The following is a 24575-nucleotide window of genomic DNA, read 5'->3' on the forward strand; positions in this document are numbered from 1 at the left end:
ACTTTCCAAGGGCATCAAAAGGGCCTACACTGTGCAAAATTCACCTTTTTAAGCTTTTGACTGTGTTAGAAAGTTATACCCTGATCAAATACTGGAGGTCAGTCTCTCTTTTCTGCACTCAAAATGTCGGCCATACAAGTTCATGTCTAGATCTCAGAGACAATTTCAGAATTCGACCAACCAGGGTCAGATCTAAGTAAATCAATTCAATAAACCAGGGGTGCCCAAACGTTTTGTGTCCGAGAGCCAAAATGAAAAAAGTGCCTGTAGGTTGCGGGCCAAACACGGAAACACGTATAACTGCAAATAATAAATGTTACTTTTTTATTTTCGGTATACATTTGCATATGATTATATCTATGCAAATAACATGCAACATTAAAACAAATGTTAACTATGGCAAAAGCAACAATTGTAGCAATATAGTGCAAAATGTAAACACCTGTTACCTACAGTGACTTTACCTCATTCATTTGTTATTTGTTAATTTGCATTAACTCTTTTATAAGTTAATTTTTAACATGAAAAATTGCATGCTAAAGGGGTGAAATAGTGCCCCCAATTTGACGCTGGTGGCCAAAAAGTGTACTGCATCCATATTTACCATTGAAAATGAATAGGAGAGTTAGTATTAACCATACGCAGCACAAAAGTAGGTCACTCTCTGGTGGGCCAACAGAATTGTTTTGGCGGGACAAATTTGGCCCGCGGGCCCCACTTTGGGCACCCCTGCAATAAACAATGTTGTGCCGTTCCCTGATAAATTATTGTTGTGGCAATATTAAGTGACACGATATCCATATTGCAAGATCCATTGCAATATGAAAAGCAAATATATGACACCCAAAATGCTTAGTTTTAGTAGTTCCTGTACAAAACTCTCTTGATGGAATCACGTAAATGACAGTAATTCATATAGAGGGCCATCTCCGCCATCATCGCACGCTATTTCACACATCATCTCCACTTCAATCAGCAGAGCGCTCTGACAAGATTAGGAAATAACAGGGCACGACTCGCAACACTATTATTAAGAGCTCGCTGGAGGCAATTATCCAACACCTTTAGTTTCAACTGTCAACATCTCCTCTCAATCTCAAGGCACTTCACACTTCATCACCGTGATGAAGCTTTCACGCCGTTACGGTGTGAAGCCATGCCAGGTTATAGATCGCAAGAGCTTAGTTGTCATGCTGTGAGTTGTTTGGTTCGTGTTTATGTGTTTGTCTAATAGAAAGCAGTTATCAGCAGCGTGTTTGCCAACAGTTAGCGTGTTCAGAGGCTAATATCAACATATCAGTTTCCAAGTCATTGATGCACTGAGTAGGAGTTAATATAACAAGGACACCAAGTTAATGTCTTCTCTGTCAGTGCTGAGATGAAATATTTTTCTCAATAACATCAAAGTGACATTACATTGACATGATCTTTCTCAGTATAAGGACTTTTAGCTATAAGATTAAAATGGCAGCTTTTAGAACCCAGTGTTTTACAAATGACTGGGTTTACCTTTGGGGATTTTCACTTAGAGGATTTCTTTCAGTGAACCGACCTCTGAAATTTGACTTCATTAGTAAAACATGAACTCATTCTATCATTAATTTGTTGTTTGTTTAATCACCTGCCTCATCCGAGAAGGTAAGCTGTGTTTTTTCCTTTGGTAATGCCATAGCTGTCACCAATAATTGCACCCTCAATTAGTACTTTATTCAAATGAGCAGGCCCCAAAAAAGAAGTTCCCCAAAGATTAAACATCCACTGTGACAGCGGCAATGGCATCCCAGTGAGTTTTTGCCTCAAATTTTATTCCATTTCCTGAATTCCAAATAAACCCCCCCAAAAATTCACTGAGATTCAATTCTCATTTGCACGTCTTGGTCCTAGGTGGACCCCTGTTATACATGTTTGTTTTTAAGTAAAAGACATTGGTGCACCCGGAGGAAGCCTGGGGATAAAGGGAGAATATTCGAGTCACGTTGTAACCCTGGTTCTTTGAGTGGAGACACTACCTTGCCACGAGTTTACGAGTGTTGATTAGTCGGGATGAGAATGTTTGAAAGTGGTTCGTCAGACGTTTACAATCAGGTCTAGAGTGCGGAGCTGCTGACGTGTGACAGAGCACTATCTCTCTCTCTCTTTCTCTCTTTCTCTCTCTCTCTCTCTCTCTGTCTCTCTCTGTCTCTTTCTCTCCCACTCTGTCTGTGTCTCCCTCTCTGTCTCTCTGGTTCTCCCTCTGTCTGTCTCTCCCTCTCTGTCTCTCTCTCTCTCTCCCTCCCTCCATCTCTCTCTCTCTCTCTTCATCTCTGTCTCTTTCACTCCCACTCTGTTTCTTTCTTTCTCTCCCTCTCGTCTTTCCCTCTGTCTCTCTCTCCCCCTCACTCTGTCTCTCTCTCTCCCTATCTGTCTCTCTCCCTCTCTGTCGCTCTCTCCCTCTCTGTCACTCTATTCCTCTCTGTCTCTCTCTTCCTCTCTGTCTTTCTCTTCAACTGTCTCTTTCTCTCCCTCCCTTTTTGTCTCTCTCTCTCCCTCTCTGTCTATCCCTCTGTCTCTCTCTCCTTCTCTCTCTCTGTGTTTCTCTCTCTCCCTCTCTCTTTCTTTCCCTCTCTGTCTCTCTCCCTGTCTCTTTCTCTCTGTCTCTCTCTGTCTCTCTCCCTGTCTCTTTCTCTCTGTCTCTCTCCCTGTTTCTTTCTCTCTCTCCCTCTCAGTTTCTCTCTCACGCTCCCCTTTGCATCTGAGCGAGCAGTTGACAGTGATGTCACAGTGACTTCATCTTTTCTCAGAGCTGTGTATTTTTCACATTTACACACCATAGGCGTACGAACACAGATTTCAAAGCGATGATCGAAGGATGAGGAGAGCGGCCGCTGTAGGGAAAGGTCAAAACTTTATACAAATTGTCAACCCAATGTCAAATACTTATTGACCTAAATTAATTTGTTGTTTCACACATTCATGGTTTATGTCTCAAAGAGATAACGAAATCGCCACCAAAAAAGAAGGTTTGAATAAATGAAATACATGAAATTTCCTTTCGCCCTCACTCAAGTTCGTACAGTACTATTTAAGATCACAAAACCAGGCACATGCAGCCTACCACTATGTATTTGAAGTTTAAATTCAGTATGTTCCGTCTCAATGCAGCCCAAATGTATGACTTCATGTTTTTGTCTGCCAAAGATATCAAATATTCCAGGACCTTGGTTAGGGAAGAGAAACGTAACATCAGTCAAAGCCACATCCCTGGAAAGACTCCATCCTTGAGCGTGCGGTGGAGAGGGTTTGTGGCACAGAGGTGGGAGGCACAGCACGGGGCCACAGGGAGAGACAGGGATCAAAGCAGCAGCAGGAGGCATGAGAGGTACAAAAAAAACAAAAAATTACAAAAACAGCAATTCTTAGGAGCAGTTGTTCTCTAACTCGCGGGTCTTTCAGCCATACATTCAATTACAATCATTTGAAAAAGAAATTTTGACATTTTAATATATTCAATTACTTAAATGCTTAGAACTAGAATGGAAACAATTATTCCAATAATGAAACGGATCAGGACCACATACCCTGACTTCAATTTTATTTTGCACATGCTTTTAAGCTTCTGAATCAATGATCAGGTTTGGAAGATGTTCGGGGGTCCTCCAGGCTCACATTGACAACTGAATGACGTCTGTGAGCCACCGACATTGATTTGAATGACTTTGGATTCCTTGCGGAGGCTGCACTGCAGCCGTTCAGGATTCAGTGTGAGCGAGGGTAATGTGTGTTGGTATGCTTACATTTTGAATCTTAGCCGTAGCCATTAATTACTCAAAAAACACACAGGTAAGTCATTTTCCATCTTTCGAGTACCAAAATGTATTGTTTTCCATAATGTTTCTCTTGTTTGTTCTTTTTCTTCTTCTTTTTTTGAATTTCAGTATAGTTATAATAAATGTTAAGTCCATCATTTGTTATCATTCCATAAAACAGAAGTCCATTTGTAAAGTCATTCCGCATTAAAGACCTGATCACTCCATAAGAAATACCCACACGCCCCAGACAATGGGCTATTGGACGGTAGCCTGGCTAACGCCAGACTAAAATCACAAGTGATATTTAGTCTGGGGACCACCAATTCATTTTCTCGTAGGAGAGGTGTGGTTTACGATCGTCCATAGCCGTTTATTGGGCGCTACGAATGTCTATCATGCGTCTGCACGTAGCCACAGCCAATCGTATCATCGTATCCGATGACGTATGATGTACCCGCTGTAAACTTTCGAGCTAAACTATTTAGAACATGGCCTAAAGTTTGATCGAAAAATACCATCGCGTCTGCTGCTGTCACGTTTGATTTTTTTTTAATACGTAAATAAACTACAAGCTTCCGTATATCGAATAGCTCGTCATCATCTTGTTGTCCCTCGTCATTCTGTGATTGGATATTTTTATCTTTACTTCAATTTCAAGTTGCGTTGGGCCTGTCCTGGACAGAAAGTCCCACAGAAATGTGTTTTAAGAGCTATTTTTTCAGTGGATGTTATCAGCACATGTGTTCTGTGTATCTGGAATGCATTTATTGACAGCCTACCCAACCCACTGAGGATTTGAGGGAAAAAAAATATTTTTTCACATTTTTTAGATAAAAATACAGGGTGCATACACTAAAATGGCCACCATTTTTTTGCGCGATATTTCCAGCAGAGCAGACCCTCCAATTATTGGTCCTTAGGGTCAAAGTTAAAAGAAAAAATACAAATAAAAAGTATAGCAGACCATGTCAGGTTCAACCCAACTTAAAGAGCTTTTGAGACTTTGGGTCCCTGACTATAAGTAGTTGGTCATAGTGAATTGGCATGACCCCATGGAAGACCAAAGGAGCTAAAGTCGCATCTGGGCCTTTCTCTTTAATTGTCAAAATGTTTAAGAATCGCTGTAATGTCCTGTCAAAATAGTTAAATTCCTTAAAACTACATAAAAAAAAAAAAAAAAAGGAAATCATCTCCACCATTCTCATTAAATTTGATGCACAATGTGACACCCATTCTCTTCCATCTATTAATTCCGGCCCAGAGTATTCATTTACAGTACTCTTCCGTGAGTGTGGGGTCTTTGCGGGGCTTATTTGATCTTACAGCAAATCCTCATTAGCCGCCTTGTCTGACTGCGACGTGTCTTCAGAGCTCTCTGATTGAAACATTGTAACACCGCAGCAGCTGCTATCCTTTGAATCGAAGAGTGGATGGTTTCAATCTCTCTGCGCTCTAGCAAGAGACCAAAACGCAGGACTATTACCCCCATGGGTTCTGATGCATTATTCTGCCCGATACGTCGATGCATGTTCAGAATCTGATTCAAGGGCAAAGAAATCCCCTTCAGAGGCGAAGGTACGGAAATGTTTATAATCATTTGTCCTCTGTGCGTTGGAGATGTATGCTTCCTCATGAATAAAAAGTGCACACGCTAGCCCAAACTGACCTACGTTGTTAGCTTGCGTGATGGATTCATCTGAGGAAAGGCCGACCTTGTCTGCAGCATAAGGCTCGTGCTGCGTCATTGGGGCTTGGTCAAGGCTGCAAAGTCAATCGGATTATTTACTTTGCAGTGTTTGTTGGTGGGTGGTTTAGTTCGTTTAAGTGTGCGGACATGAGTTTTGTCAGCAAGCCAGACCTCACACTTGTGTTTCACTCGTGTTTTTATCAATGAACACAACATTTAACAAATCCATTCTCTTCAGTGGAGGAAGCAGACTGGATTGTTGCAGATGATTGTGAAAGAGGGTGGCAGTTTGTGTGTTCATCTTTCCACGGCTGTTGAATGTGTTATCATTGTTTTATTATTTGGTCAGGACAGTGCATGTTAATGGACATTCTAAAGGTGAATTAAGCTAACACTGGTTGCTGTCATCTTACAGAAACAGGATACACTCAAGAGTATTCGATGCTACATTAGACGAGAGAGGTATGATTGTTCGTGAATGGAGAAGGGGACTCTACAAACTCTGGCCCCATTGAGAATCTTTGGGATGTGCTGGAGAAGGTATTGCGCAGTGGTCACACTCACCCATCATCAATACGGGTGAGTAGTGATTGATGGGTGGTGAAAGATCTTTGTGAGAAATTAATGCAACACTACTAGGGGCTGTATCTTGTGCTTCTACACGCAGACTATAGCGTAACATGTTGCGCTTCGTAGGAGCCACTCCAGACTTAGCACTTTTAAGTGGGAAGTATGTGGGGTATAGAAACACTCATGACCAATGGCGATGTTGTATTGTACAACAGCCTTTTCCTCCAACCAGACTTGCGGCGAGGAGAGGGGGGAGTGGGGGTGAACATTTGGTTTTGTTTTGGTCGTGTTAATGCAATTACAGCCGAGCGAGCGCCGACCTGCGCCACAGCGGGTCCGGCTGTAGTCTACAGCTCTCATCTACATTCTCTCTGGACCGGAACATTGTTTAGAGCACCGCTCTCAGTAGCCTGGTTTTACCATATCCTCGGGTTCTGGACTTTCACAATTGAGCTCCGTCATCAGGTGCGAGGGGTGAACTGCTTTGAAACGATTGGATCTGATTTTGATATGGTTTGGTCGTGACGTATGTAATGCGCCCGAGGGAAGCAGCTATCATAACTCTTGGGGACATTCCTTGCACATTCCAAGGCATCTATTTTAATTTCTGGATATTTGGGAGCCGTGCCAGAATGGATTGAAGAGCTTCCTTTACTTTCGTGTCCGCCGCCATTGCCAAACAACAACCAGCAAATGCGGCGCAAATACTTTACGTAACCAACAACACCCGCCTCCCCCGCTCGCTGAATGGTAGGTCAAAATTTAACTGATGTAACGCAGCCACTGAGATCAGACCCAGATGTACATGTAGGGAAATTATAATTGACCGGAGTTTACGGATGGCTTAGGCCTGCTTGTAAAAAACCACGCCGCACCCACGACACCCTCTCGCAGGCACAGCTGCGCCACATGGAAGATAACCATTGTGCTTGATGCTTGCGCTGTCATTGCGCCAGGCAAAAGATCTGGTCCTAGATCTTTTGACATTGCAGAAGCCTATTGAAAGGCAGTCCAACAAGAATATTCAAGCATGTGACCTTTTATTTGGGGGGTCAGGGAGTGTACAACCAATGGTATTTTTCACCCCAAAGACACTTTCACTTTCTTTTTCTGCACACTGTCCGCAATAAACCTGTTTGACCATTCCAGACACAGGGACTGTGAGAAAAGAACTGAAATGTCCTCAGCTCAAACTAACTTGACAAGTCGACAATATTTGAAAACATGCCGGGTAAGTATCAGATTTCTATTGCTTTCAATTAGTGGACCATATTGTGTTCACTTTTTCACACTTTTCCACACTCAGCTTAAAATATACAGTACTTCATAGTGGCTTATGACGCATTAAGATCCAGTTAATTTCTGTGTGATCCTTTGCTCAACTATGCTTCCTTTGTCTTTGAAGTACTCACACAATGATTTACTTTTGTTTGTTAATTCATTTTTGAGTCGCCAGCCAAGACAAAATCTCAGAACGGAAATGTCATTTGTTTTAACTAGTTACGAAAATCTAGTTCACGTTCCTGGATCTATGAGTTGTTTTCCTCCATTTTTTTATTGAATTACTGTTCTCTGTGCTGACTTTTCTAATAAAATCATTGATTGCGTTGGTTGCTACAATGTCCCAAATCTTTTCTGTTTGGAAAGTAAGAAGGTGATTATCATAAAAGTAGCACCGTGGGTGGGATGACGCGTCAGCCGCTCCGGGAGGCGAGAACTTTGGGATAATTTTATGCGAGAAATGTTTATTGGGAATCAATAGAGCCACCGGCAGAGTAAACTCAGAGTACATAGTGTAAGTAAAAAGTGCAGACACAGCCCAAACTGACCTCTGATGCGTCAGATGATGGATTCATTTGGAAAGCACTTGCCCTTGTCTCAACGTTATCATTGCGTGTCAGCCGCACTTAAATGAGGCCGCAAAGTCGTATACGCGATGCTGCTGGAAGCTGCGCGTGAGTTCGTGCTCCTACATCGACTTTCTCATTGGGACGAAAAGGAGAAGACATCGACACACTGCCAACATAAGCAGTAAGTTGGCTCTCAGGCATAAAGTATAGTTCAGGCACTCTATAGTTGGTGAAAATGTTTCTTAAAGGTGAGTTATGTTGTTTTTTATATGGGAACGGAAAGTTGATCTTCGTGCGTTTTTGACATTTCAGTGACCCAGCAGCTGTATACATTTTTAATCCTACCAGGAACCCAAAAAGACAATTGATCCTGGAGTATCCAAGAAGCCACTGGGATGGAAAGTAAAGGTGCCATAGCCACCCATACAGCCACTGGTTCATTAAAGGTCAGCGTGACGGAGTGACCCCATCCGAGTCTGGGGGAAAGCCACCCCACCTGCCGAAGCCCCAGACGCTCATATTACCCACTTACCTGTTGCCATTTCTTTTCGCTTCCCCCACCGCTCACTCTGTTTTTTTCGCAAATTCAATCCATCAGTCCATCCATCCATTTTCTTCCACTTTTCTGTTGCCAGGTTGTGGGGGCAGTCGTTGGAACTGCCCAAATCACATTGCACCAGCCCCTTTTGGCTACTCCTGCAGGTGGTGGATCCATGGAAGGACGGCCTCATGGTTGTAACTGGTCTCTCAGTCATTCATGGTAAATGGCCTCAACTTATACGGCACTTTTCCACCTACATTAGGCACTCAAAGTGCTAGTAGTCTTTAGGCAGCCATTAAACCATCCTCCCTCCATAATCATTTAATCCAGCAAACATTTCTCCAATATGCACTTATATCTCGGCTCCCACTGTCAAACCGAGCGCCGTGATTCTTCCGGTTTTATTGCATCTTGTGTGCGATGTTGACGTTTGACATCATGGTACTTTACGTTTTTTTTACGTTTTCTATGAATGATCCGGATCCAGGTCAGTAAACGGGGAGCATAAACAGGCTGCCAGTCGGAGGGAGGTGTGGTCCTGCTCCCGAACCTCAGATACCTACTTATCTCCATTTAATTGAAATTTCAAAGCGTTTGGAGAGACCAGCTCTCGAGAGCTCAGCTAATTTTTCAGCTGATTCCAATCAAAAGGAGCACAAAATTTAAAAGCTTTTTTTCCCATTTCAGTCCTTACTCTGGGAACTGACAGGAGGAATCGTTCAATCGTTTAATTCAGGACCCCTGCTATAAACCATCCCTCGATCTGTTGTTTTGAGGTTCTGCGCTCAAACTGCATTGACCACATCCCCGTCGGCTTGTTAGCTGTTGGACAACCATGGCGGCTTGTGTACCACCACCACCTGGATTTAAGACCATTACACACTACAATAACAACACACGACTATACTACGTCCCAGACTGATCCGCCCACTCCTAACCCAGAGCTTTAAATGAGCCCCGCACATTCAGCCTCCAGCAAAAACCGGCCGTGACAGCCACCGCAGGTCAAGAACATCTTCAATTATAACTTTCTGTACTCCTTATCTGCTCAATGCCAAAATGTCACTCTCTGTTTACACTCATTAAGTTGTAAAGTTAATTAGTGCATAATGAAGTCGGCTGTAATAAGGGAAGTCTCATCAGGGTCGCCGCTGTTTGTCAAGAACTTTTTCCGCGTCGCTGCAACAGCCTTGATTTTGGTGAAAGACTGTGATGTACAGTGCAAAAAAGCCTGTGGAGACGAGCGAGGTAAAGTACCCAATGGCATCGGTTAAGAAGTATTTCAAATACTTCAGCACAAACTTTTTTATCAGTGGCTCAATGGTCGACCTATGAATGGGTTGATTGTCCAGGGCATAAGACTGAGACCTTTTTAAAGCCCATAGAAGGACTCGGACACGGACTCGAACACATTTATGAGCCCTTGAACCCTTTTTTCACGGATGACTCTTACAGATCTCATTGTCATTCCAGCCGGTGCGCCCTGGTCTGTGATCGGAAAGCGTCTTCACTCTGAAGAGGCCGTTCATTCGTATGTAAACCGTGTCTGGTGCATGCGACTCTACCTGCCAAGCCATTGTAATCTGATAGTTAAACATGCCAGCCCACACAATGGTCTTCGTTCACTCCGCCGTGACCAGTGGAGATAACCAGCCTTTCCTTGAGCTACGCCTCGCTGCATATGCTTAGCCCTCTGTGGATTAGTACAGCGCGGAGGCTGTGTTTATATTCTATGCATAGTTAACATCATCTGTACTCATTGGAATAGGCGTTCGAGGCATGTGCTCCAAGGTTTCATAAAGACGTCATCCGAACACAATTATTTGCTTTGAAGGATAGAAGATCTCCACATTACGGATGCAACCTATTCCCTGCAGAGAATGGGCCAATGTGGTGTTAGGAAATGAAGTGATTGGAAAGACTTTGGGGACCTACTGCAGGGAGAAAAAAAACAAAAAATCGAAATATGCAGGGTAAGCGTCAGTACGGATAATAATCAGTTAATTTTGCGTTTTATAGAAAGTGGAACGACAGCTACCACTGTGCAAGTAACACTCGGGCTAGAATTATGATATCAATCCAATACCAATATTTTATATGTTAAAATGTATTGACACTCGGGGAGATTTCCAAGGCCATACACTCTCACTGCTGCTCACCTGCTTGATAAGGAGTAAGGAAAAGTAATTCCTTTGATCAAAACATTTGAGTCTTGAGTTTGAGTATATGGATTCCAAAGAAATGAAAAAGTTAGTATCTTGTATCAGAATATTGATAATTTGGTATCGATCCACCCATCTGTATTTTAATTGGTACATGTGACACAGAAAAACACTTGGGGTCAGCTGCAACAAATTTACAAAACACAAAATATTAAGATCACAAACTATTCGATCATAATGGTTTGTAGTTTGTCTATGTTTTATGCCGTTGTGGTCATTGGATCACCAATCTTTCACAAATGACCAAAATTATATAATAGTCTGTCTAAATGTGTCATTCTCTTCATTGACCATATCACCAATGTCTACTTTCAATAAACTACAGAGTAACATTGTCTGAAATACGTTTTGAACTGGTTTTGGTAACCGAGTTCTGTGCAACATGTCTTTCCATCACTTGTATGAAATTAAAACTGGAGCTGTTGCACAGCTGGAGAGCAGTATCATTAAGTTGTCAGAATAATGAATTCGACTTACAGAAATCTAATTAAAACTACTATGATTTCAAAACAACACCCCAGGCCTTTGGCACTTCAACATTTCCATCAAAACAGTGTGAAGCTTTTTCTTAATTTAATTTTTCTTTTTTTAAATTTTACTCCTGTGTTAGAAAAGCTATAGCTGTGGGAGCCAGGATTCAAACTTAAGATGCTGAGACAGACTGTATAACATTTTTTTCCCCCTCCAGTGTGTTTTGGTCTCAACAGCAGCCTTTTAGACTGTATCTACACTTTCATAATAGTGTCTATGACTGTCTGCATTGACTGTAAATACACAAATGTCAAACCAATGAACCAGTGTCCTCTGATCCCTCTGAACATCCTGGAAAAGGCCCAGTTAACCAGCCCTTTGTTTACTGCATTGACCCGTTTCATTCAATGATACTGAATGGGGGGTTGAGTCTAGCGGATGCTTCGTATGTCTCCGTCTCTCCCATTTTCAGTGGGCTTTTCTGAAATAATTCAGTCACAGATGGCTAAACTATACTATACCGTTGGCTATACACATTAATAATAATAACTAGAAATGCAATGGCTGCGCCATTGCGATTGACTGCGGAATTGCGGGAAGCGAATGCAGAAATTGCATAAACTGTTCAAATTGCAGAAATGCCTTAATTTGCATAATCTCATTTGCATAAACTGGTAAAATGCATAAAATGTCATGTTGCATAAACTGTATAAACTGCATAAAGTGGTAAAATGCATGAATGGGTTAATTTGCATAAATTATGTAAATTGCATAAACTCTTTAAAATGCATAAATCCTAAATGGCATAAACTCTTAAGTTGCATAAACGCTTTAAAATGCATAAAGTGGTTAATTTGCATAAATTGTTAATATTGCATAAACTTTTTAAATTCCATAAATTCCATAAACTGGTCAAACTGTTGAAATGGCCTCAGTGCTTGATTGGCAGAAGCTGCACAAACGGCTGAAAGGCCTGGAGTCTCCCCATTGGCTGGATTCCCCCATACACACCAATGCAAACATTTCAAACTCCTGTATAAAAAAACTGGAAAACAGCAGAAGGCCATTTTTTTCTCAAAACCCACAAGTTGCAGAAGCTGAACATGCACAAAGTGCAGAAATTGCATAAAATGCAGAAAAAAGTGCAGAAAAGCATGGATTTGCGGCAGCCCCATTATAAGTCAATGGGAAAAATCTCCGACATTTCGGCCGATTGCGGAAAAACCGTAAGTTGCAGAAGTCCCAAAAGTAATAGCACCCTTCTCCTCAACATGCGGAACGTTTTGATGCATAACTTGCATTAATTGCACAAAGCATGAAGGTGCTGAAAGCTCTAGAAAATCGGGAAAAAGATGGAAGAGGAATAATAACTAGAAATGCAATGGCTGCGCCATTGCGATTGACTGCGGAATTGCGGGAAGCGAATGCAGAAATTGCATAAACTGTTTAAATTGCATAAATTGCTTAATTTGCATAATCTAATTTGCATAAACTGGTAAAATGCATAAAATGTCATGTTGCATAAACTGTATAAACTGCATAAAGTGGTAAAATGCATGAATGGGTTAAATTGCATAAACTCTTTAAAATTCATAAATCCTAAATGGCATAAACTCTTAAGTTGCATAAACTCTTTAAAATTCATAAATCCTAAATGGCATAAACTCTTAAGTTGCATAAACGGTTTAAAATGCATAAAGTGGTTAATTTGCATAAATTGTTAATATTGCATAAACTTTTTAAATTCCATAAACTGGTCAAACTGTTGAAATGGCCTCAGTGCTTGATTGGCAGAAGCTGCACAAATGGCTGAAAGTCCTGGAGTCTCCTGATTGGCTGGATTCCCCCATACACACTAATGCGACAGGTCCACATACACACACCAAGGCAAAAATTTCAAACTCTCGTATAAAAAAACTGGAAAACTGCAGAAGGCCAATTTTTTCTCAAAACCCACAAGTTGCATAAGCTGAACATGCACAAAGTGCAGAAATTGCAGAAAATGCAGAAAAAAGTGCAGAAAAGCATGGATTTGCGGCAGCCCCATTATAAGTCAATGGGAAAAATCTCCGACATTTTGGCCGATTGCGGAAAAACGGTAAGTTGCAGAAGTCCCAAAAGTAATAGCACCCTTCTCCTCAACATGCGGAACATTTTGATGCATAACTTGCATAAATTGCACAAAGCATGAAGGTGCTGAAAGCTCTAGAAAATCGGGAAAAAGATGGAAGAGGAATAATAATAAAGAACATGAAAACCAATAATTGACTGCGGAAGAATTCCGCAGTCAATCAATAAACACAGCCACAAAGCGGCGATTATTGCTCTGCTCACAGAAAGGGAGCGGTATCACGCCCTTTGTCTCCATCAATCTTAGATTGCAGTATTATTGCTACTGCCTTTATCATAGTCTTTTTCCCAGGGGTTCTTTACAATCTTAGATTTTGATATTTTAAAGCAACTTGGATACAACACATCCTTTTATTATAAGGAACGCAGCCTCACCATGTTTAGTCCTGACTCTGGGAACCACCAGAAGACCCCTCCCTGAAGTTCTCAGGGCCCGATATGGTTCATAAGGCTCTAACGTGTCAGAGATGGACTTGGGCGCTAAACCATGAAGAGACTTGTACATAAGCAGAGCTGTTTTAAATTCTATTCTCTGAGTGACAGGAAGCCAGTGCAGAGACCGGAGCACTGGGCTAATATGGTCGTATTTCCTGGCTTTTGTCAGGACTCGAGCAGCGGCGTTATGGATGTACTGCAGCTGTCTATAAACTTGATTGAAAATTATATTGAGCCTCAAACAAGTGAATGGAGAAGCCAGGCCCTATATTAAAGTATGGCTAGATGACATGTCTGTTTCAAGGCATTTAAATAAGTTATGTGCTTTTCTGTCATCAACAGATGATGTTTAGTGGGCATTGGATGTATATATGACCTCGCAAAAATTGGAAAATTAACTGCAGGAACTGAAAAGCAGAAACGGCTTCAGAACAGAAGCTGCTGTTGCTTTGGAGCGCTGGATAATCAGGTGACCTCACTATCTGTTAAGGTCATTTACAGCCGTGTACATTGCTACTGTCTATATTCAGCCGAGTGCCAAAGCCAACAACGCACTCCAAGAGCTCCCTGACAGCATTGGCTCACTCTAAGACAAACACACCTGCACGCTCCTTGTGGTCGCCGGTGATTTCAATCATGCAAAGCTAACGGACAGTATGCCCAAGGTTTACCAATATGTTAAAATTGCCACCTGGGGGTTAGCACGCTAGATCATGTGTGTACAAACAGGTAGGGAACATACGTACAGACCTCTTCCTCGCCCACACCTCGGCCTCTCTGACCATCCCGCTCTTACCTGTTTACAGCTGCCCACTTAGGTCAAAGAAACCAATAAAAAACACCTACACAGAGTGGCCTGATGGACTGTTTTGAGTGCACTGAATGGCAGACGTTCAGAGAGACGTCTATAAAAGACGGGGTTGTTGACCTGGAGGAATACAAGTCGGTGGGTACAAGTTATATCATCACATGAGTAGAAAGTGTGAACACCTCCAGAACAATTACTGTCCACTCAAACCAGAAGCCATGGTCCAAGGTGAGATGTAGCCTACTCTCTCTTTAGAGCACAGGACACTGCTTTCAAATCTGGTGAGGAATCCGCTCTCAGACGGGCAAGAAGTGAACTCTCCAAGTAGAAGATGATTTAGCATTTTCTCACTTTTGTACGCTAATTCTTATCTAAAGTATAATCTCAAAAGGTCTGAATACTGTATTTGTTAAAGGAACAGGCCACCGTTTTTCCATACTGAGATATGTTCTTACCTAAGCTTAGACGAGTTGATACGTACCTCTCTGGTCTTTGTGCGTGCCCGTAGAAGAGTGTGGTAGCTTCCAATTTCACCCCCGTTTGGAGCTATAGGAATATGTTGGGAGAGGCCAAATGCTAACAACATCTTTGGCCGTGTTGCATGACTGAGTGCACGCACAAAGACCAGACAGGTACACATCAACTCGTCTAAGCTCAGGTAAGAACATATCTCAGTATGGAAAAACAGTGGCCTGTTCCTTTTATGAATTTTGACTGGGCTTTGATATCACCTAAATGTGGTCGATGGGTTGACAACAGCAGAAAACAACTGGATCTTTGAGATTTTGCTATGTTTGATGGCTAATGCTAACGGCTAGCCAGCTTGCTAACTGGCCCCATATGTTAGAATCAAATGCCGCTTCTCCTTTTCATTTGTGTGTATAGGTTCCATAATAGCATTTAAAGGTGCATTATGCAACTTTTTATATGAAAAAAAAAAGTTTATATTTGTGCATATTTGACCTTGTAGTGACTTAGCAGCTGTATGAGTGGTCAGTATGACGCCTTTACCTTCCATCATAGTGGTCTTTCGGACGCTTCAGCATCAATTGTTTGGATGGTTTTCACTGCTGACGGACCCTCCCACCAGAAAACCTACAAAACAATTTATCATGGAGCGTTGTAGAGACCACTGTGATTGAAAGTAAAGGTGCCACGCTGACTACTCACACAGCCGTTAGGTCACTACAAGGTCAAATATGCACAAATATCAACTTTTATTTTCACATAAAAAGTTGGATAATGCATCTTTAACATACACGCAAAGTAGGGATCTCTAAGCTTCAATGTTTTTTTTCCTACCAAGAAAAAAAATGCAGCATAGTCTTTTTGTGTTTGTTTTCAAAATCACAAAGCCCCACAATCACTGTATTTGTAGCTAGCGCTGCCTCTGTCATAACTAACTCTTGGTGAGAGCAATTTTCCAAATCCAATTAACATGCACAACAGCGTGCAGCCTACTCCTGCGCGCCCAAGTGCCACTTCATTATTGCGCCGCTTGTTGTTTTTAGATTAAATATCAACATTTTCTTCTTTTCTTCTTTTCTTCTCAGCCGCTTTGCTCAAGTGTCACCAAGATTTTGGATATGCACAGAGGTGTTCCAAAGAGAGTGATTAAAACGTCCGTTGAAGGGGGCAATTATCATATTGCTTGATTACAGAATGTTGGCGCCGGACTTTTGGAAAAGTGCGGCACTTTTTTAAAGACGAGTGATTAATGTGTCGAAATGTGAAACATATTCCTCAGCCACCGCGCAGTGCTGATCTCGCCGGGGTGAAGTGGGGATTTCAATGAAAACACTTGACATGCAGATGATTATGCACCGGCAAAAGTCTGTCAAAGTTTGAATATATATCAGCCTAATTAAAGCCATTTGCAACCAGTGCATATGGAGTTTGGAGTTAGTAAGTCTGTGTGTGTGAAAAATTAGAGGATATTTTGGAAACAAGTTAAACAAATATTTAGATTCATTTTGACATTTAAACGTTGGTGTTTCATTATTTATATCTTAAAGGTGGGATATCATGCTTTTTCTGGTACTATATGGTCGGCTATGCTTCCTGAGGTCCTTCAACATCTGCCGGACGATGCTCAGGATGTTAAACGAGTCTGTGGTGCTTTTGTAGACGGCTGTTCTCCTGTGGTACTTGTTGTACTTTGGTATTTTGCTGACGAACAAAGGAGGCTCGTCTGTGGCTGCTATATGGGGAGCAGAAAGAGAGAGAGGTGTCTGGAATGACACTTTAAAAGCACGGCGGCACCAACTAAAATCTGACTGAAGAAATTAGCCATGTTCTGATATTTTCACCAAAGATCCGCAATCTCGCGCACACCTTAAAGGAATAGGCCACCGTTTTTACATACTGAGATATGTTCTTACCTCACTTTAGACGTGTTAATATATCCCCGTCTGGTCTTTGTCCGTGCGCTCTGCCAGGCAAACGGAGCACATACGCAGCCTCTCCCACATGTCACATAGCTCCGAAAAAGCTCACGATAGAAGCTACCAAGCTCTTCCACGTGTTCCCTATTTAAATAAAGTTACGTGAAGTGTTTTCATGCGAAGTATATTTACACAGAAATGTAACGTGTCGATTTTATAAGCAAATAAAAAGGGGGACTATATTGTGAGGCGTAATGATACAAGGAGCAAAACGTCCGCGCAGTAACTCCTAAAGACTTCCCCCCGCTCACTTCCGTCAATAACCTTTAGGAGTTACTGCGCGGACGTTTTGCTCCTCGTATCATTACGCCTCACAACACGGACGGACGCGCATGGACAAAGACCAGACGGGGATATATTAACTCGACTAAAGTGAGGTAAGAACATATTTTAGTATGTAAAAACGGTGGCCTATTCCTTTAACAACACAAGGAAAAGTGAAGCACGATCAAATGGTGGGGGGCACAGGGTTTACCAATGAGCTCATTCCTATCCAGGGAGGTCATCGCCTATTCTGGGCAAACATCCGCCTGAGCCGCACTCAGCACTAGAGCTCAAGTAGTATCTCCTCAACCTGGCATAAACTTGTGACTATGTACAAATAAGCAGCTCAGAACAGGCTCAACAAGATCCTCAGGTAGGGCAGCCATATTGTGGCAGAGGGGGCTGGACTTTGTGACGTCGGTGGCAGGGATGTTCTCCAAAATCAGGACTTTTCTGGACTCCCATCTACCCCACAACGTGCTGGACACCTGTAAAATCTTGCTCAGAAACAGACTTGCTGCCACGCTGTGAGGCACAGGAACTCATGCCTTTCGTCATCAAATAATGAGCCGAACTATTGTGCTTTGAGGTACCTGCACTTTAAATACTGTACGGACTGTATGTGTGCCCTGACGAAGACCACGCTCGAGGTCAAATTTCTGTGCTGTCCTTGCTATAATAAAGGATTTTAGTGCCTCTGATCACCTCCTTCAGCAAAAGTCTTAATATGTTCGAGATCCTTGAAAAACAATTGCAAAACAGCCTGCAAAAAGTGTGACTGACCCAAAGATTGACCCCATCGTCTTTATCTTTATTTACTGTTCACACTGTATTTATACATGAGTTGTTTTTTTTTTTTTAATTATATTTTGCTCATGTTTACTGCTTGTAATTTATTCTTAAGGGTTGTGGGTTTTTTATGCTTATTTAAATCACAAAGCAAGTTTTCCTTCCAGGTAGAAATTCTTCTCTGTAACTGAAAAGAATTTCCCCTGAGCGGTCAATAAAGTTATACTGATTCTGATAAAGCGGCTTATTAGTAGGTGCAAATGACCTCTGTCCCTTTAACCACTTAACACCGAGTGTCACTAATTTACGACATACCTCTTCCTGCAAGAAAGTAGGATCAGCTTGAAAGCAAAAACACATCCAATCTCTGAGTGAGAGGCGGGACATGGCCAGACTGCACACCCTCCAGAATATCCTGAAGGACAGTTCCTCTCTTCCTTCATAACTCAGACCCTCCACCGGAGACCAGCTCAGGCACCGAAGACCATATGCAGCCAAGAAGAGCAACGCAAAAAACATTAAATATCTTTTATCTCACAAGCTTTAACGTTGTTTTATTAATCTGTTTTATAGAATTCTATTGCTGTTTTTATTCTATTATAATTGACACATTACAGGTTGAACATTGTGTTCTTTCCTGCTATGTCAATGTTTAATAAACCTAAACCTAAGAACACTGATAATATATTTTTTATATAATTGGAAATAAAGTCAGGCATCACGGGGTTTGTTTGCTCCCCATCAAAACAAACCTCCTCTGCCTCTCCAGCTCAGTGGATGTAGCTGCATCAGAAGGTGCTGCAGTGTGTTATATCTAGTCTATGAATGGCAAAGACATGAGTGTGACTGAGCTGGTCATGATTTCAAACTGACCAAGAGCGCCCACTGCAGGCAGCTGTCACACTGAGAAAATGAAAAAAAACAGAAAATTAAACAGTTTCATTTTAGCTAACCGCTTGGTTCGTTTTTGACAAGGAAACAACATTACAAGACGGATAAAAGTCTATTTTGCACGATGTCCTCTTTAAAAAACTCAAATAAACATAAAGAAGAAAAGCTGCTAGCAAATAACATCCCAAACGCTGCATTTTCAGTCGGTGGCCTCTGGCTGCTGCTCTGGCCTGGTCAGACTTGCAACATGAATAGTGATCCTTTCTGTGTGCTGTGGGTAACAGATTTCAAGGAAGACTATTTTTGACACGGTTTGGAAAGCTTGACACCACTTGTGACCCGCAGAAATATACAATAAGCACGATTTTGTAGCAAATCTGCCTGGAAGAGAGATTGGTGTTCAGTAATGTTTTGGAGGATTTGAAAATGTTGGCTTAATGGTGGAAAAAGGAATATCTCACGGGTTCTCTAGAGGCTTTCGTTGTTGCTAATTGGAGCCAGAGAGGGCAGCAGGCTATCATTTCCACCAGTGTCATTTCTACCGCAGCTTTGAAGAATAATAAAAGTGTTTTGTTTTTTTAAATATATAAAAAATGGACACAAATATTTAGTGACAACGCTCGTGTCCATTTGTATGTGTGTTTGCAATTGAAGAAATAATTTAGACACATTTCTCGGAAGGCACAATACCACGGTCGACTCTGTAAAAATAAAAGTGACAGGCTTTGGAGCAAAACTTTCCTCAGAAAATCAAAATAAGAAAATATATTTATGTGGAGGGGGGGAAAAAACACTTCTCACTGATATCAAAGATGAAGAGCAAACTTTTTTGATCGGTTTGATCACCGGTGGAGAACATATAGGTGTACACTGCGATTTTTCTTTCGTCTTAAAGATTTTTAGATGTCACATTGCATTTGTGAGCTGCTCTCGTCTCCACAGCGCGATGGTTCAAAGTTTTGTTGGAGCAGTTTCAGGCTCCAGACGGCGTGTGTTGAGCTGAGGCAAGTGCCGCAGGCGAACGGCGTTGATTTCCACGGAAAAGTGCAAGGAAATACCTGTAAAATGCGGAGTTGTACGGCAGTTCTATTTTAAATCCTTGTCATCGTCTCACTGTACGACCTACGACCTAAGATTTTACCCACGACGAGTGATCATTTGTCGCAGACGGCCAAAATCGTACAGTGTGCACCTTTACTTTACTTTAACTTACTTTACTTGCTTTACTCGCAATCCCAACAAAACAAAAACCACATTGAAGTTTGCTGTTTACCCAGTACACAGACGGTTTTCGCCCACAAAAGTGCAAATTACGCCAGTTTTAAATCGCTATAATTGGACTAGGGACAGCAGATAATACCCCAGAAACAACTCGCCGTTTCAGCAGGACAAAAGTTAGTTTTAGTGTTAAGTTCCTCTTTATCCACATTATTGGAACGTAAATTATACTCTCTCTCATTAAAGGAATAGGCCACCGTTTTTATATACTGAGATATGTTCTTACCTTAGCTTAGACAAGTTCTTTAGTACCTGTCTGTTCTTCACCCGTGCCTTCTATCACGTAAATACAGCACAGACGGCGTTAGCATTTAGCCTCTCCTCCTCGTATTACTAGGCCTTACAATTTTTATCCGTTTTGAAAATCCACATTGTTTAATGTTGTGTAATTATACTTTGTAGTGTTACACTTCACGTAACCATATTTAAAGAGGGAAAACATGGAAGAGCTTGGTAGCTTCTATCTTGACCTGTTTTGGAGCTATAGTGGAGAGAAGAGAGGCTAAATGCTAACGCCGTCTGTGCTGTGTTTACGTGACTGAGGGCACGGATGAAGACCAGACAGGTACAAATGAACTCGTCTAAGCTAAGGTAAGAACATATCTCAGTATGTACAAACGGTGGCCTATTCCTTTAAGGCAGGGGTGTCGAAGTCAAATGGATGGGGGGCCAAATGAAAAATTTAGGAACAAGCCGAGGGCCGGACTGATCGAATGTTCATTGAAAAAAATGTAATGACCGCATATAGTCTAGTGATCCCCATTAAACAGACTGAAAACCTAAAAATATACTACTATTCAGATGAGTCGTGATGTCACACAGAAAAGTCCAGTTCTCAGTGTCCACCTTCCGTTTTGCCATTTTTAAGGGTAGACTATCTGAAAGTTGACTTTTGAAGTGATGCTAATGCCCGCTGATGAATAATGAAAGGAAGTGGCCTCCCGCTCGGAGCGCCACCGTTGCATTGTGGGAAATGTAGTGCGTTGGTACGTGTAAAGTACCTGGATGCTGCTGGCGTGCAGTGACCTGCGGGCCAGTTCTAATAATAAAATTATATAATCCCAGGGGCCAGAAAAAACCCTCTCGCGGGCCGGATTTGGCCCGCGGGCCTTGACTTTGACATATGTGCTTTAAGGGGAGACACTTTCACCTGTAAACAAACAAACGAAAAAAATAAACGATCTTCTCAATAACATGTTTAACTAGAAATGCAATGGCTGCGCCATTGCGATTGACTGCGGAAATGCGGGAAGCGAATGCAGAAATTGCATAAACTGTTCAAATTGCATAATCAAATTTGCATAAACTGGTAAAATGCATAAAATGTCATGTTGCATAAACTGTATAAACTGCATAAAGTGGTAAAATGCATGAATGGGTTAATTTGCATAAATTATGTAAATTGCATAAACTCTTCAGTTGCATAAACGCTTTAAAATGCATTAACTGGTTAAATCCCATAAAGTGGTTACTTTGCATAAATTGTTAATATTGCATAAACTTTTTAAATTCCATAAACTGGTCAAACTGTTGAAATGGCCTCAGTGCTTGATTGGCAGAAGCTGCACAAATGGCTGAAAGGCCTGGAGTCTCCCCATTGGCTGGATTCCCCCATACACACCAATGCAAAAATTTCAAACTCCCGTATAAAAAAACTGGAAAACTGCAGAAGGCCAATTTTTTCTCAAAACCCACAAGTTGCATAAGCTGAACATGCACAAAGTGCAGAAATTGCAGAAAATGCAGAAAAAAGTGCAGAAAAGCATGGATTTGCGGCAGCCCCATTATAAGTCAATGGGAAAAATCTCCGACATTTCGGCCGATTGCGGAAAAACCGTAAGTTGCAGAAGTCCCAAAAGTAATAGCACCCTTCTCCTCAACATGCGGAACATTTTGATGCATAACTTGCATAAATTGCATAAAGCATGAAGGTGCTGAAAGCTCTAGAAAATCGGGAAAAAGATGGAAGAGGAATAATAATAAAGAACATGAAAACCAATAATTGACTGCGGAAGAATTCCGCAGTCAATCAATTATTGCATTAATTCAATGTTTGTGATAGATTTCTACAGGGCCACTTTCTCAAAATGCATTTTTCTCACATTGGTGCAGTAATATCTCTACGTAAATAGCACTTACAGACTTCACATTCTCCAGCCTTGGACTGAATAATATGTTGATATTTTTTCAGAGGGATCTATCTTATATCTATCCCCTAGCCTGATTTATTGACTTTTGAAGACAAAATGTACATTTAAAAGAAAAAAGAAAAAGCTTATTTTAAAACTTAACAACATATCCAAAATCCACTCTGAAAAAGTCTATGTACCTAATATAAAAACTAAATAAAGCTGTTGATTTAAATCTCGCTTTGGGTCAATGTTCGGCATAAAAAGGCCTTATTTCTATATGAAAAGATAAAATGACAGAAAACTTGCAATACATTTTTTCCTCATATTCATGCCAGTAATCTACTGTAAAAGTTTCAAATTGATACCTCTAAATAAAAAAGTTTCCCTATACACCGGCAGTGTCAAAGGCAAGAACCAAGTGCATGATTTAATATTGTATATTTGCTTAATCAATGTTCTTACAGTGAACATGCAGTTGGCGCCGGACACAGCCCGCCCAACTTTGTTGAAGCACTTTTAAGCTGGCGAAAACTGTGATTACTCCGTTAATTATTAATCTTCATAATGATTTGCTGCTCATTATTTGCTTTATAAATACATCCTGGCGCGGGCCTCTGCTGTGACTCGGGCTGCGTTCGTTTGTCAGCGGGCTTTCGGGGCAATTAACCTCGCTTTAATTAGAAGGTACCTCTAGTGGACCGGAGCTGATGTTGCCTTTCGTAATAATGCACTCTGCTCCACCACTTATCAGGCCACCAACAATAATGCCACTGAGGCTTTGGGCGCGGGCAGGGAGAAGTCATAAATAAATGAATATATTATAAAAGAAGAATTAAAGATTGGGATGTTCTTCATGGTTGATGGACTGAAAAGCGACTCCAAGGTCAATCACAGCTTTTAAAGGTACAATCATTCGGGGTCCAAGGGAAACCATCCATCCATCCATCCATCCATCCATTTTCTTCCACATGGATAAATGATTCAAAAGTTAATACGGTCCCAGTATGGGAAAACAAAGGAAGGAGCCACCGTGTTTCCATACGGAGATATGTTCTTGCCTGAGCTTAGACGTTGATGAGCAACCAAGCTCTTCCATGTTTCCCCTATTTAAATACGATTACATGAGTAGTTACTCGATCCAAGTATAGTAACACAAAATCAAACATGTCGATTTTCTAATATCTTCATTCCTAAAGAATTCTGAAGATATTACTGCAAGGAAGTCGGGTAAGGTGTTGTTACGCCTTACTAGAGCCACCTTATCCAATGGGCTAGCAGGTGCTGGAGCCTAGGGGCCTACCAGTCAAGGGCCTATTAGGATTAAGGAGAAAAAGAAAAGAAAAGGTGATTTGTTGATTTTCATGTGAATCACTTCACTTTGCGGCATGACTGACCGTATGCGATGATTGTACTGCGCTCCTATGTGTGTACCTGGAGTAGGCCCGTCCTACCTGGCCCAGAGGGATGCATGTAGGAGTAGCAGGGTTAGGGTTTTTGTGAGATTTAGGGTTATAGGTTAGCTAAGCCTCTTTCTTACTCATTCACTCACCCTGGCTTTGTTACATTTGTAAGTAAGTAAGTGCTTTATCTGTTGTTTAGTTGTACAAACTTGCGTTCAGATGTTGAGTTTTCCTGAGCCGCTGCGACTGAGGTCACCGTCATATTGGGCCAACTTGACCAGCGTGTTTTTGGGAGGTAGCGCAAACCGTAGACCCCTGAAGGAAACCCGGCTGGCTGCCCTCAGTGTTCCTCTGAAACGGTGCACCGCCTCCTGGGTTTGTCCCTGTTTCAGAGCGTGGCGTCCTGCACTGGTCCGCTCCTCCACCTCTCCATAACAGTCGTTCACGATCTACGAGCGTAGCGGACGAAAATAATCCATATTTTTCTCCAGTGAACGAACATTCACATCAGAACAATAGTAGGGATAGAAGATTTGTGTGGCTTAGCTGTGAGTCTTGCCCGGATACCTCCTTGTTTGTTAATGAGGACCCCTTAGAATTTGTGAGGACTTAGCAGATACTTGGAATAGTATAGTATGTCAATATTACTTACAACACACACCACAAAATACTTACTCATAAATGGAAGAGATGAGGTTGGGTTTTGCAACCACACGACTTCTACTGCTACTACTAATACTACTACTACTACAAATACTACTACTACTACTACTACTACTACGAAGATTTCAATCTTCGTTGAGCTCAGAGCTCATACTGAGATATGCGATTGAGCTCCGTTGAGCTCAATCGCAGCTCCCATCCGTGAATACATG

Source organism: Gobius niger, assembly GCF_951799975.1.
Source record: "Gobius niger genome assembly, chromosome: 3".
In the NCBI taxonomy this organism is placed as follows: Eukaryota; Metazoa; Chordata; class Actinopteri; order Gobiiformes; family Gobiidae; genus Gobius; species Gobius niger.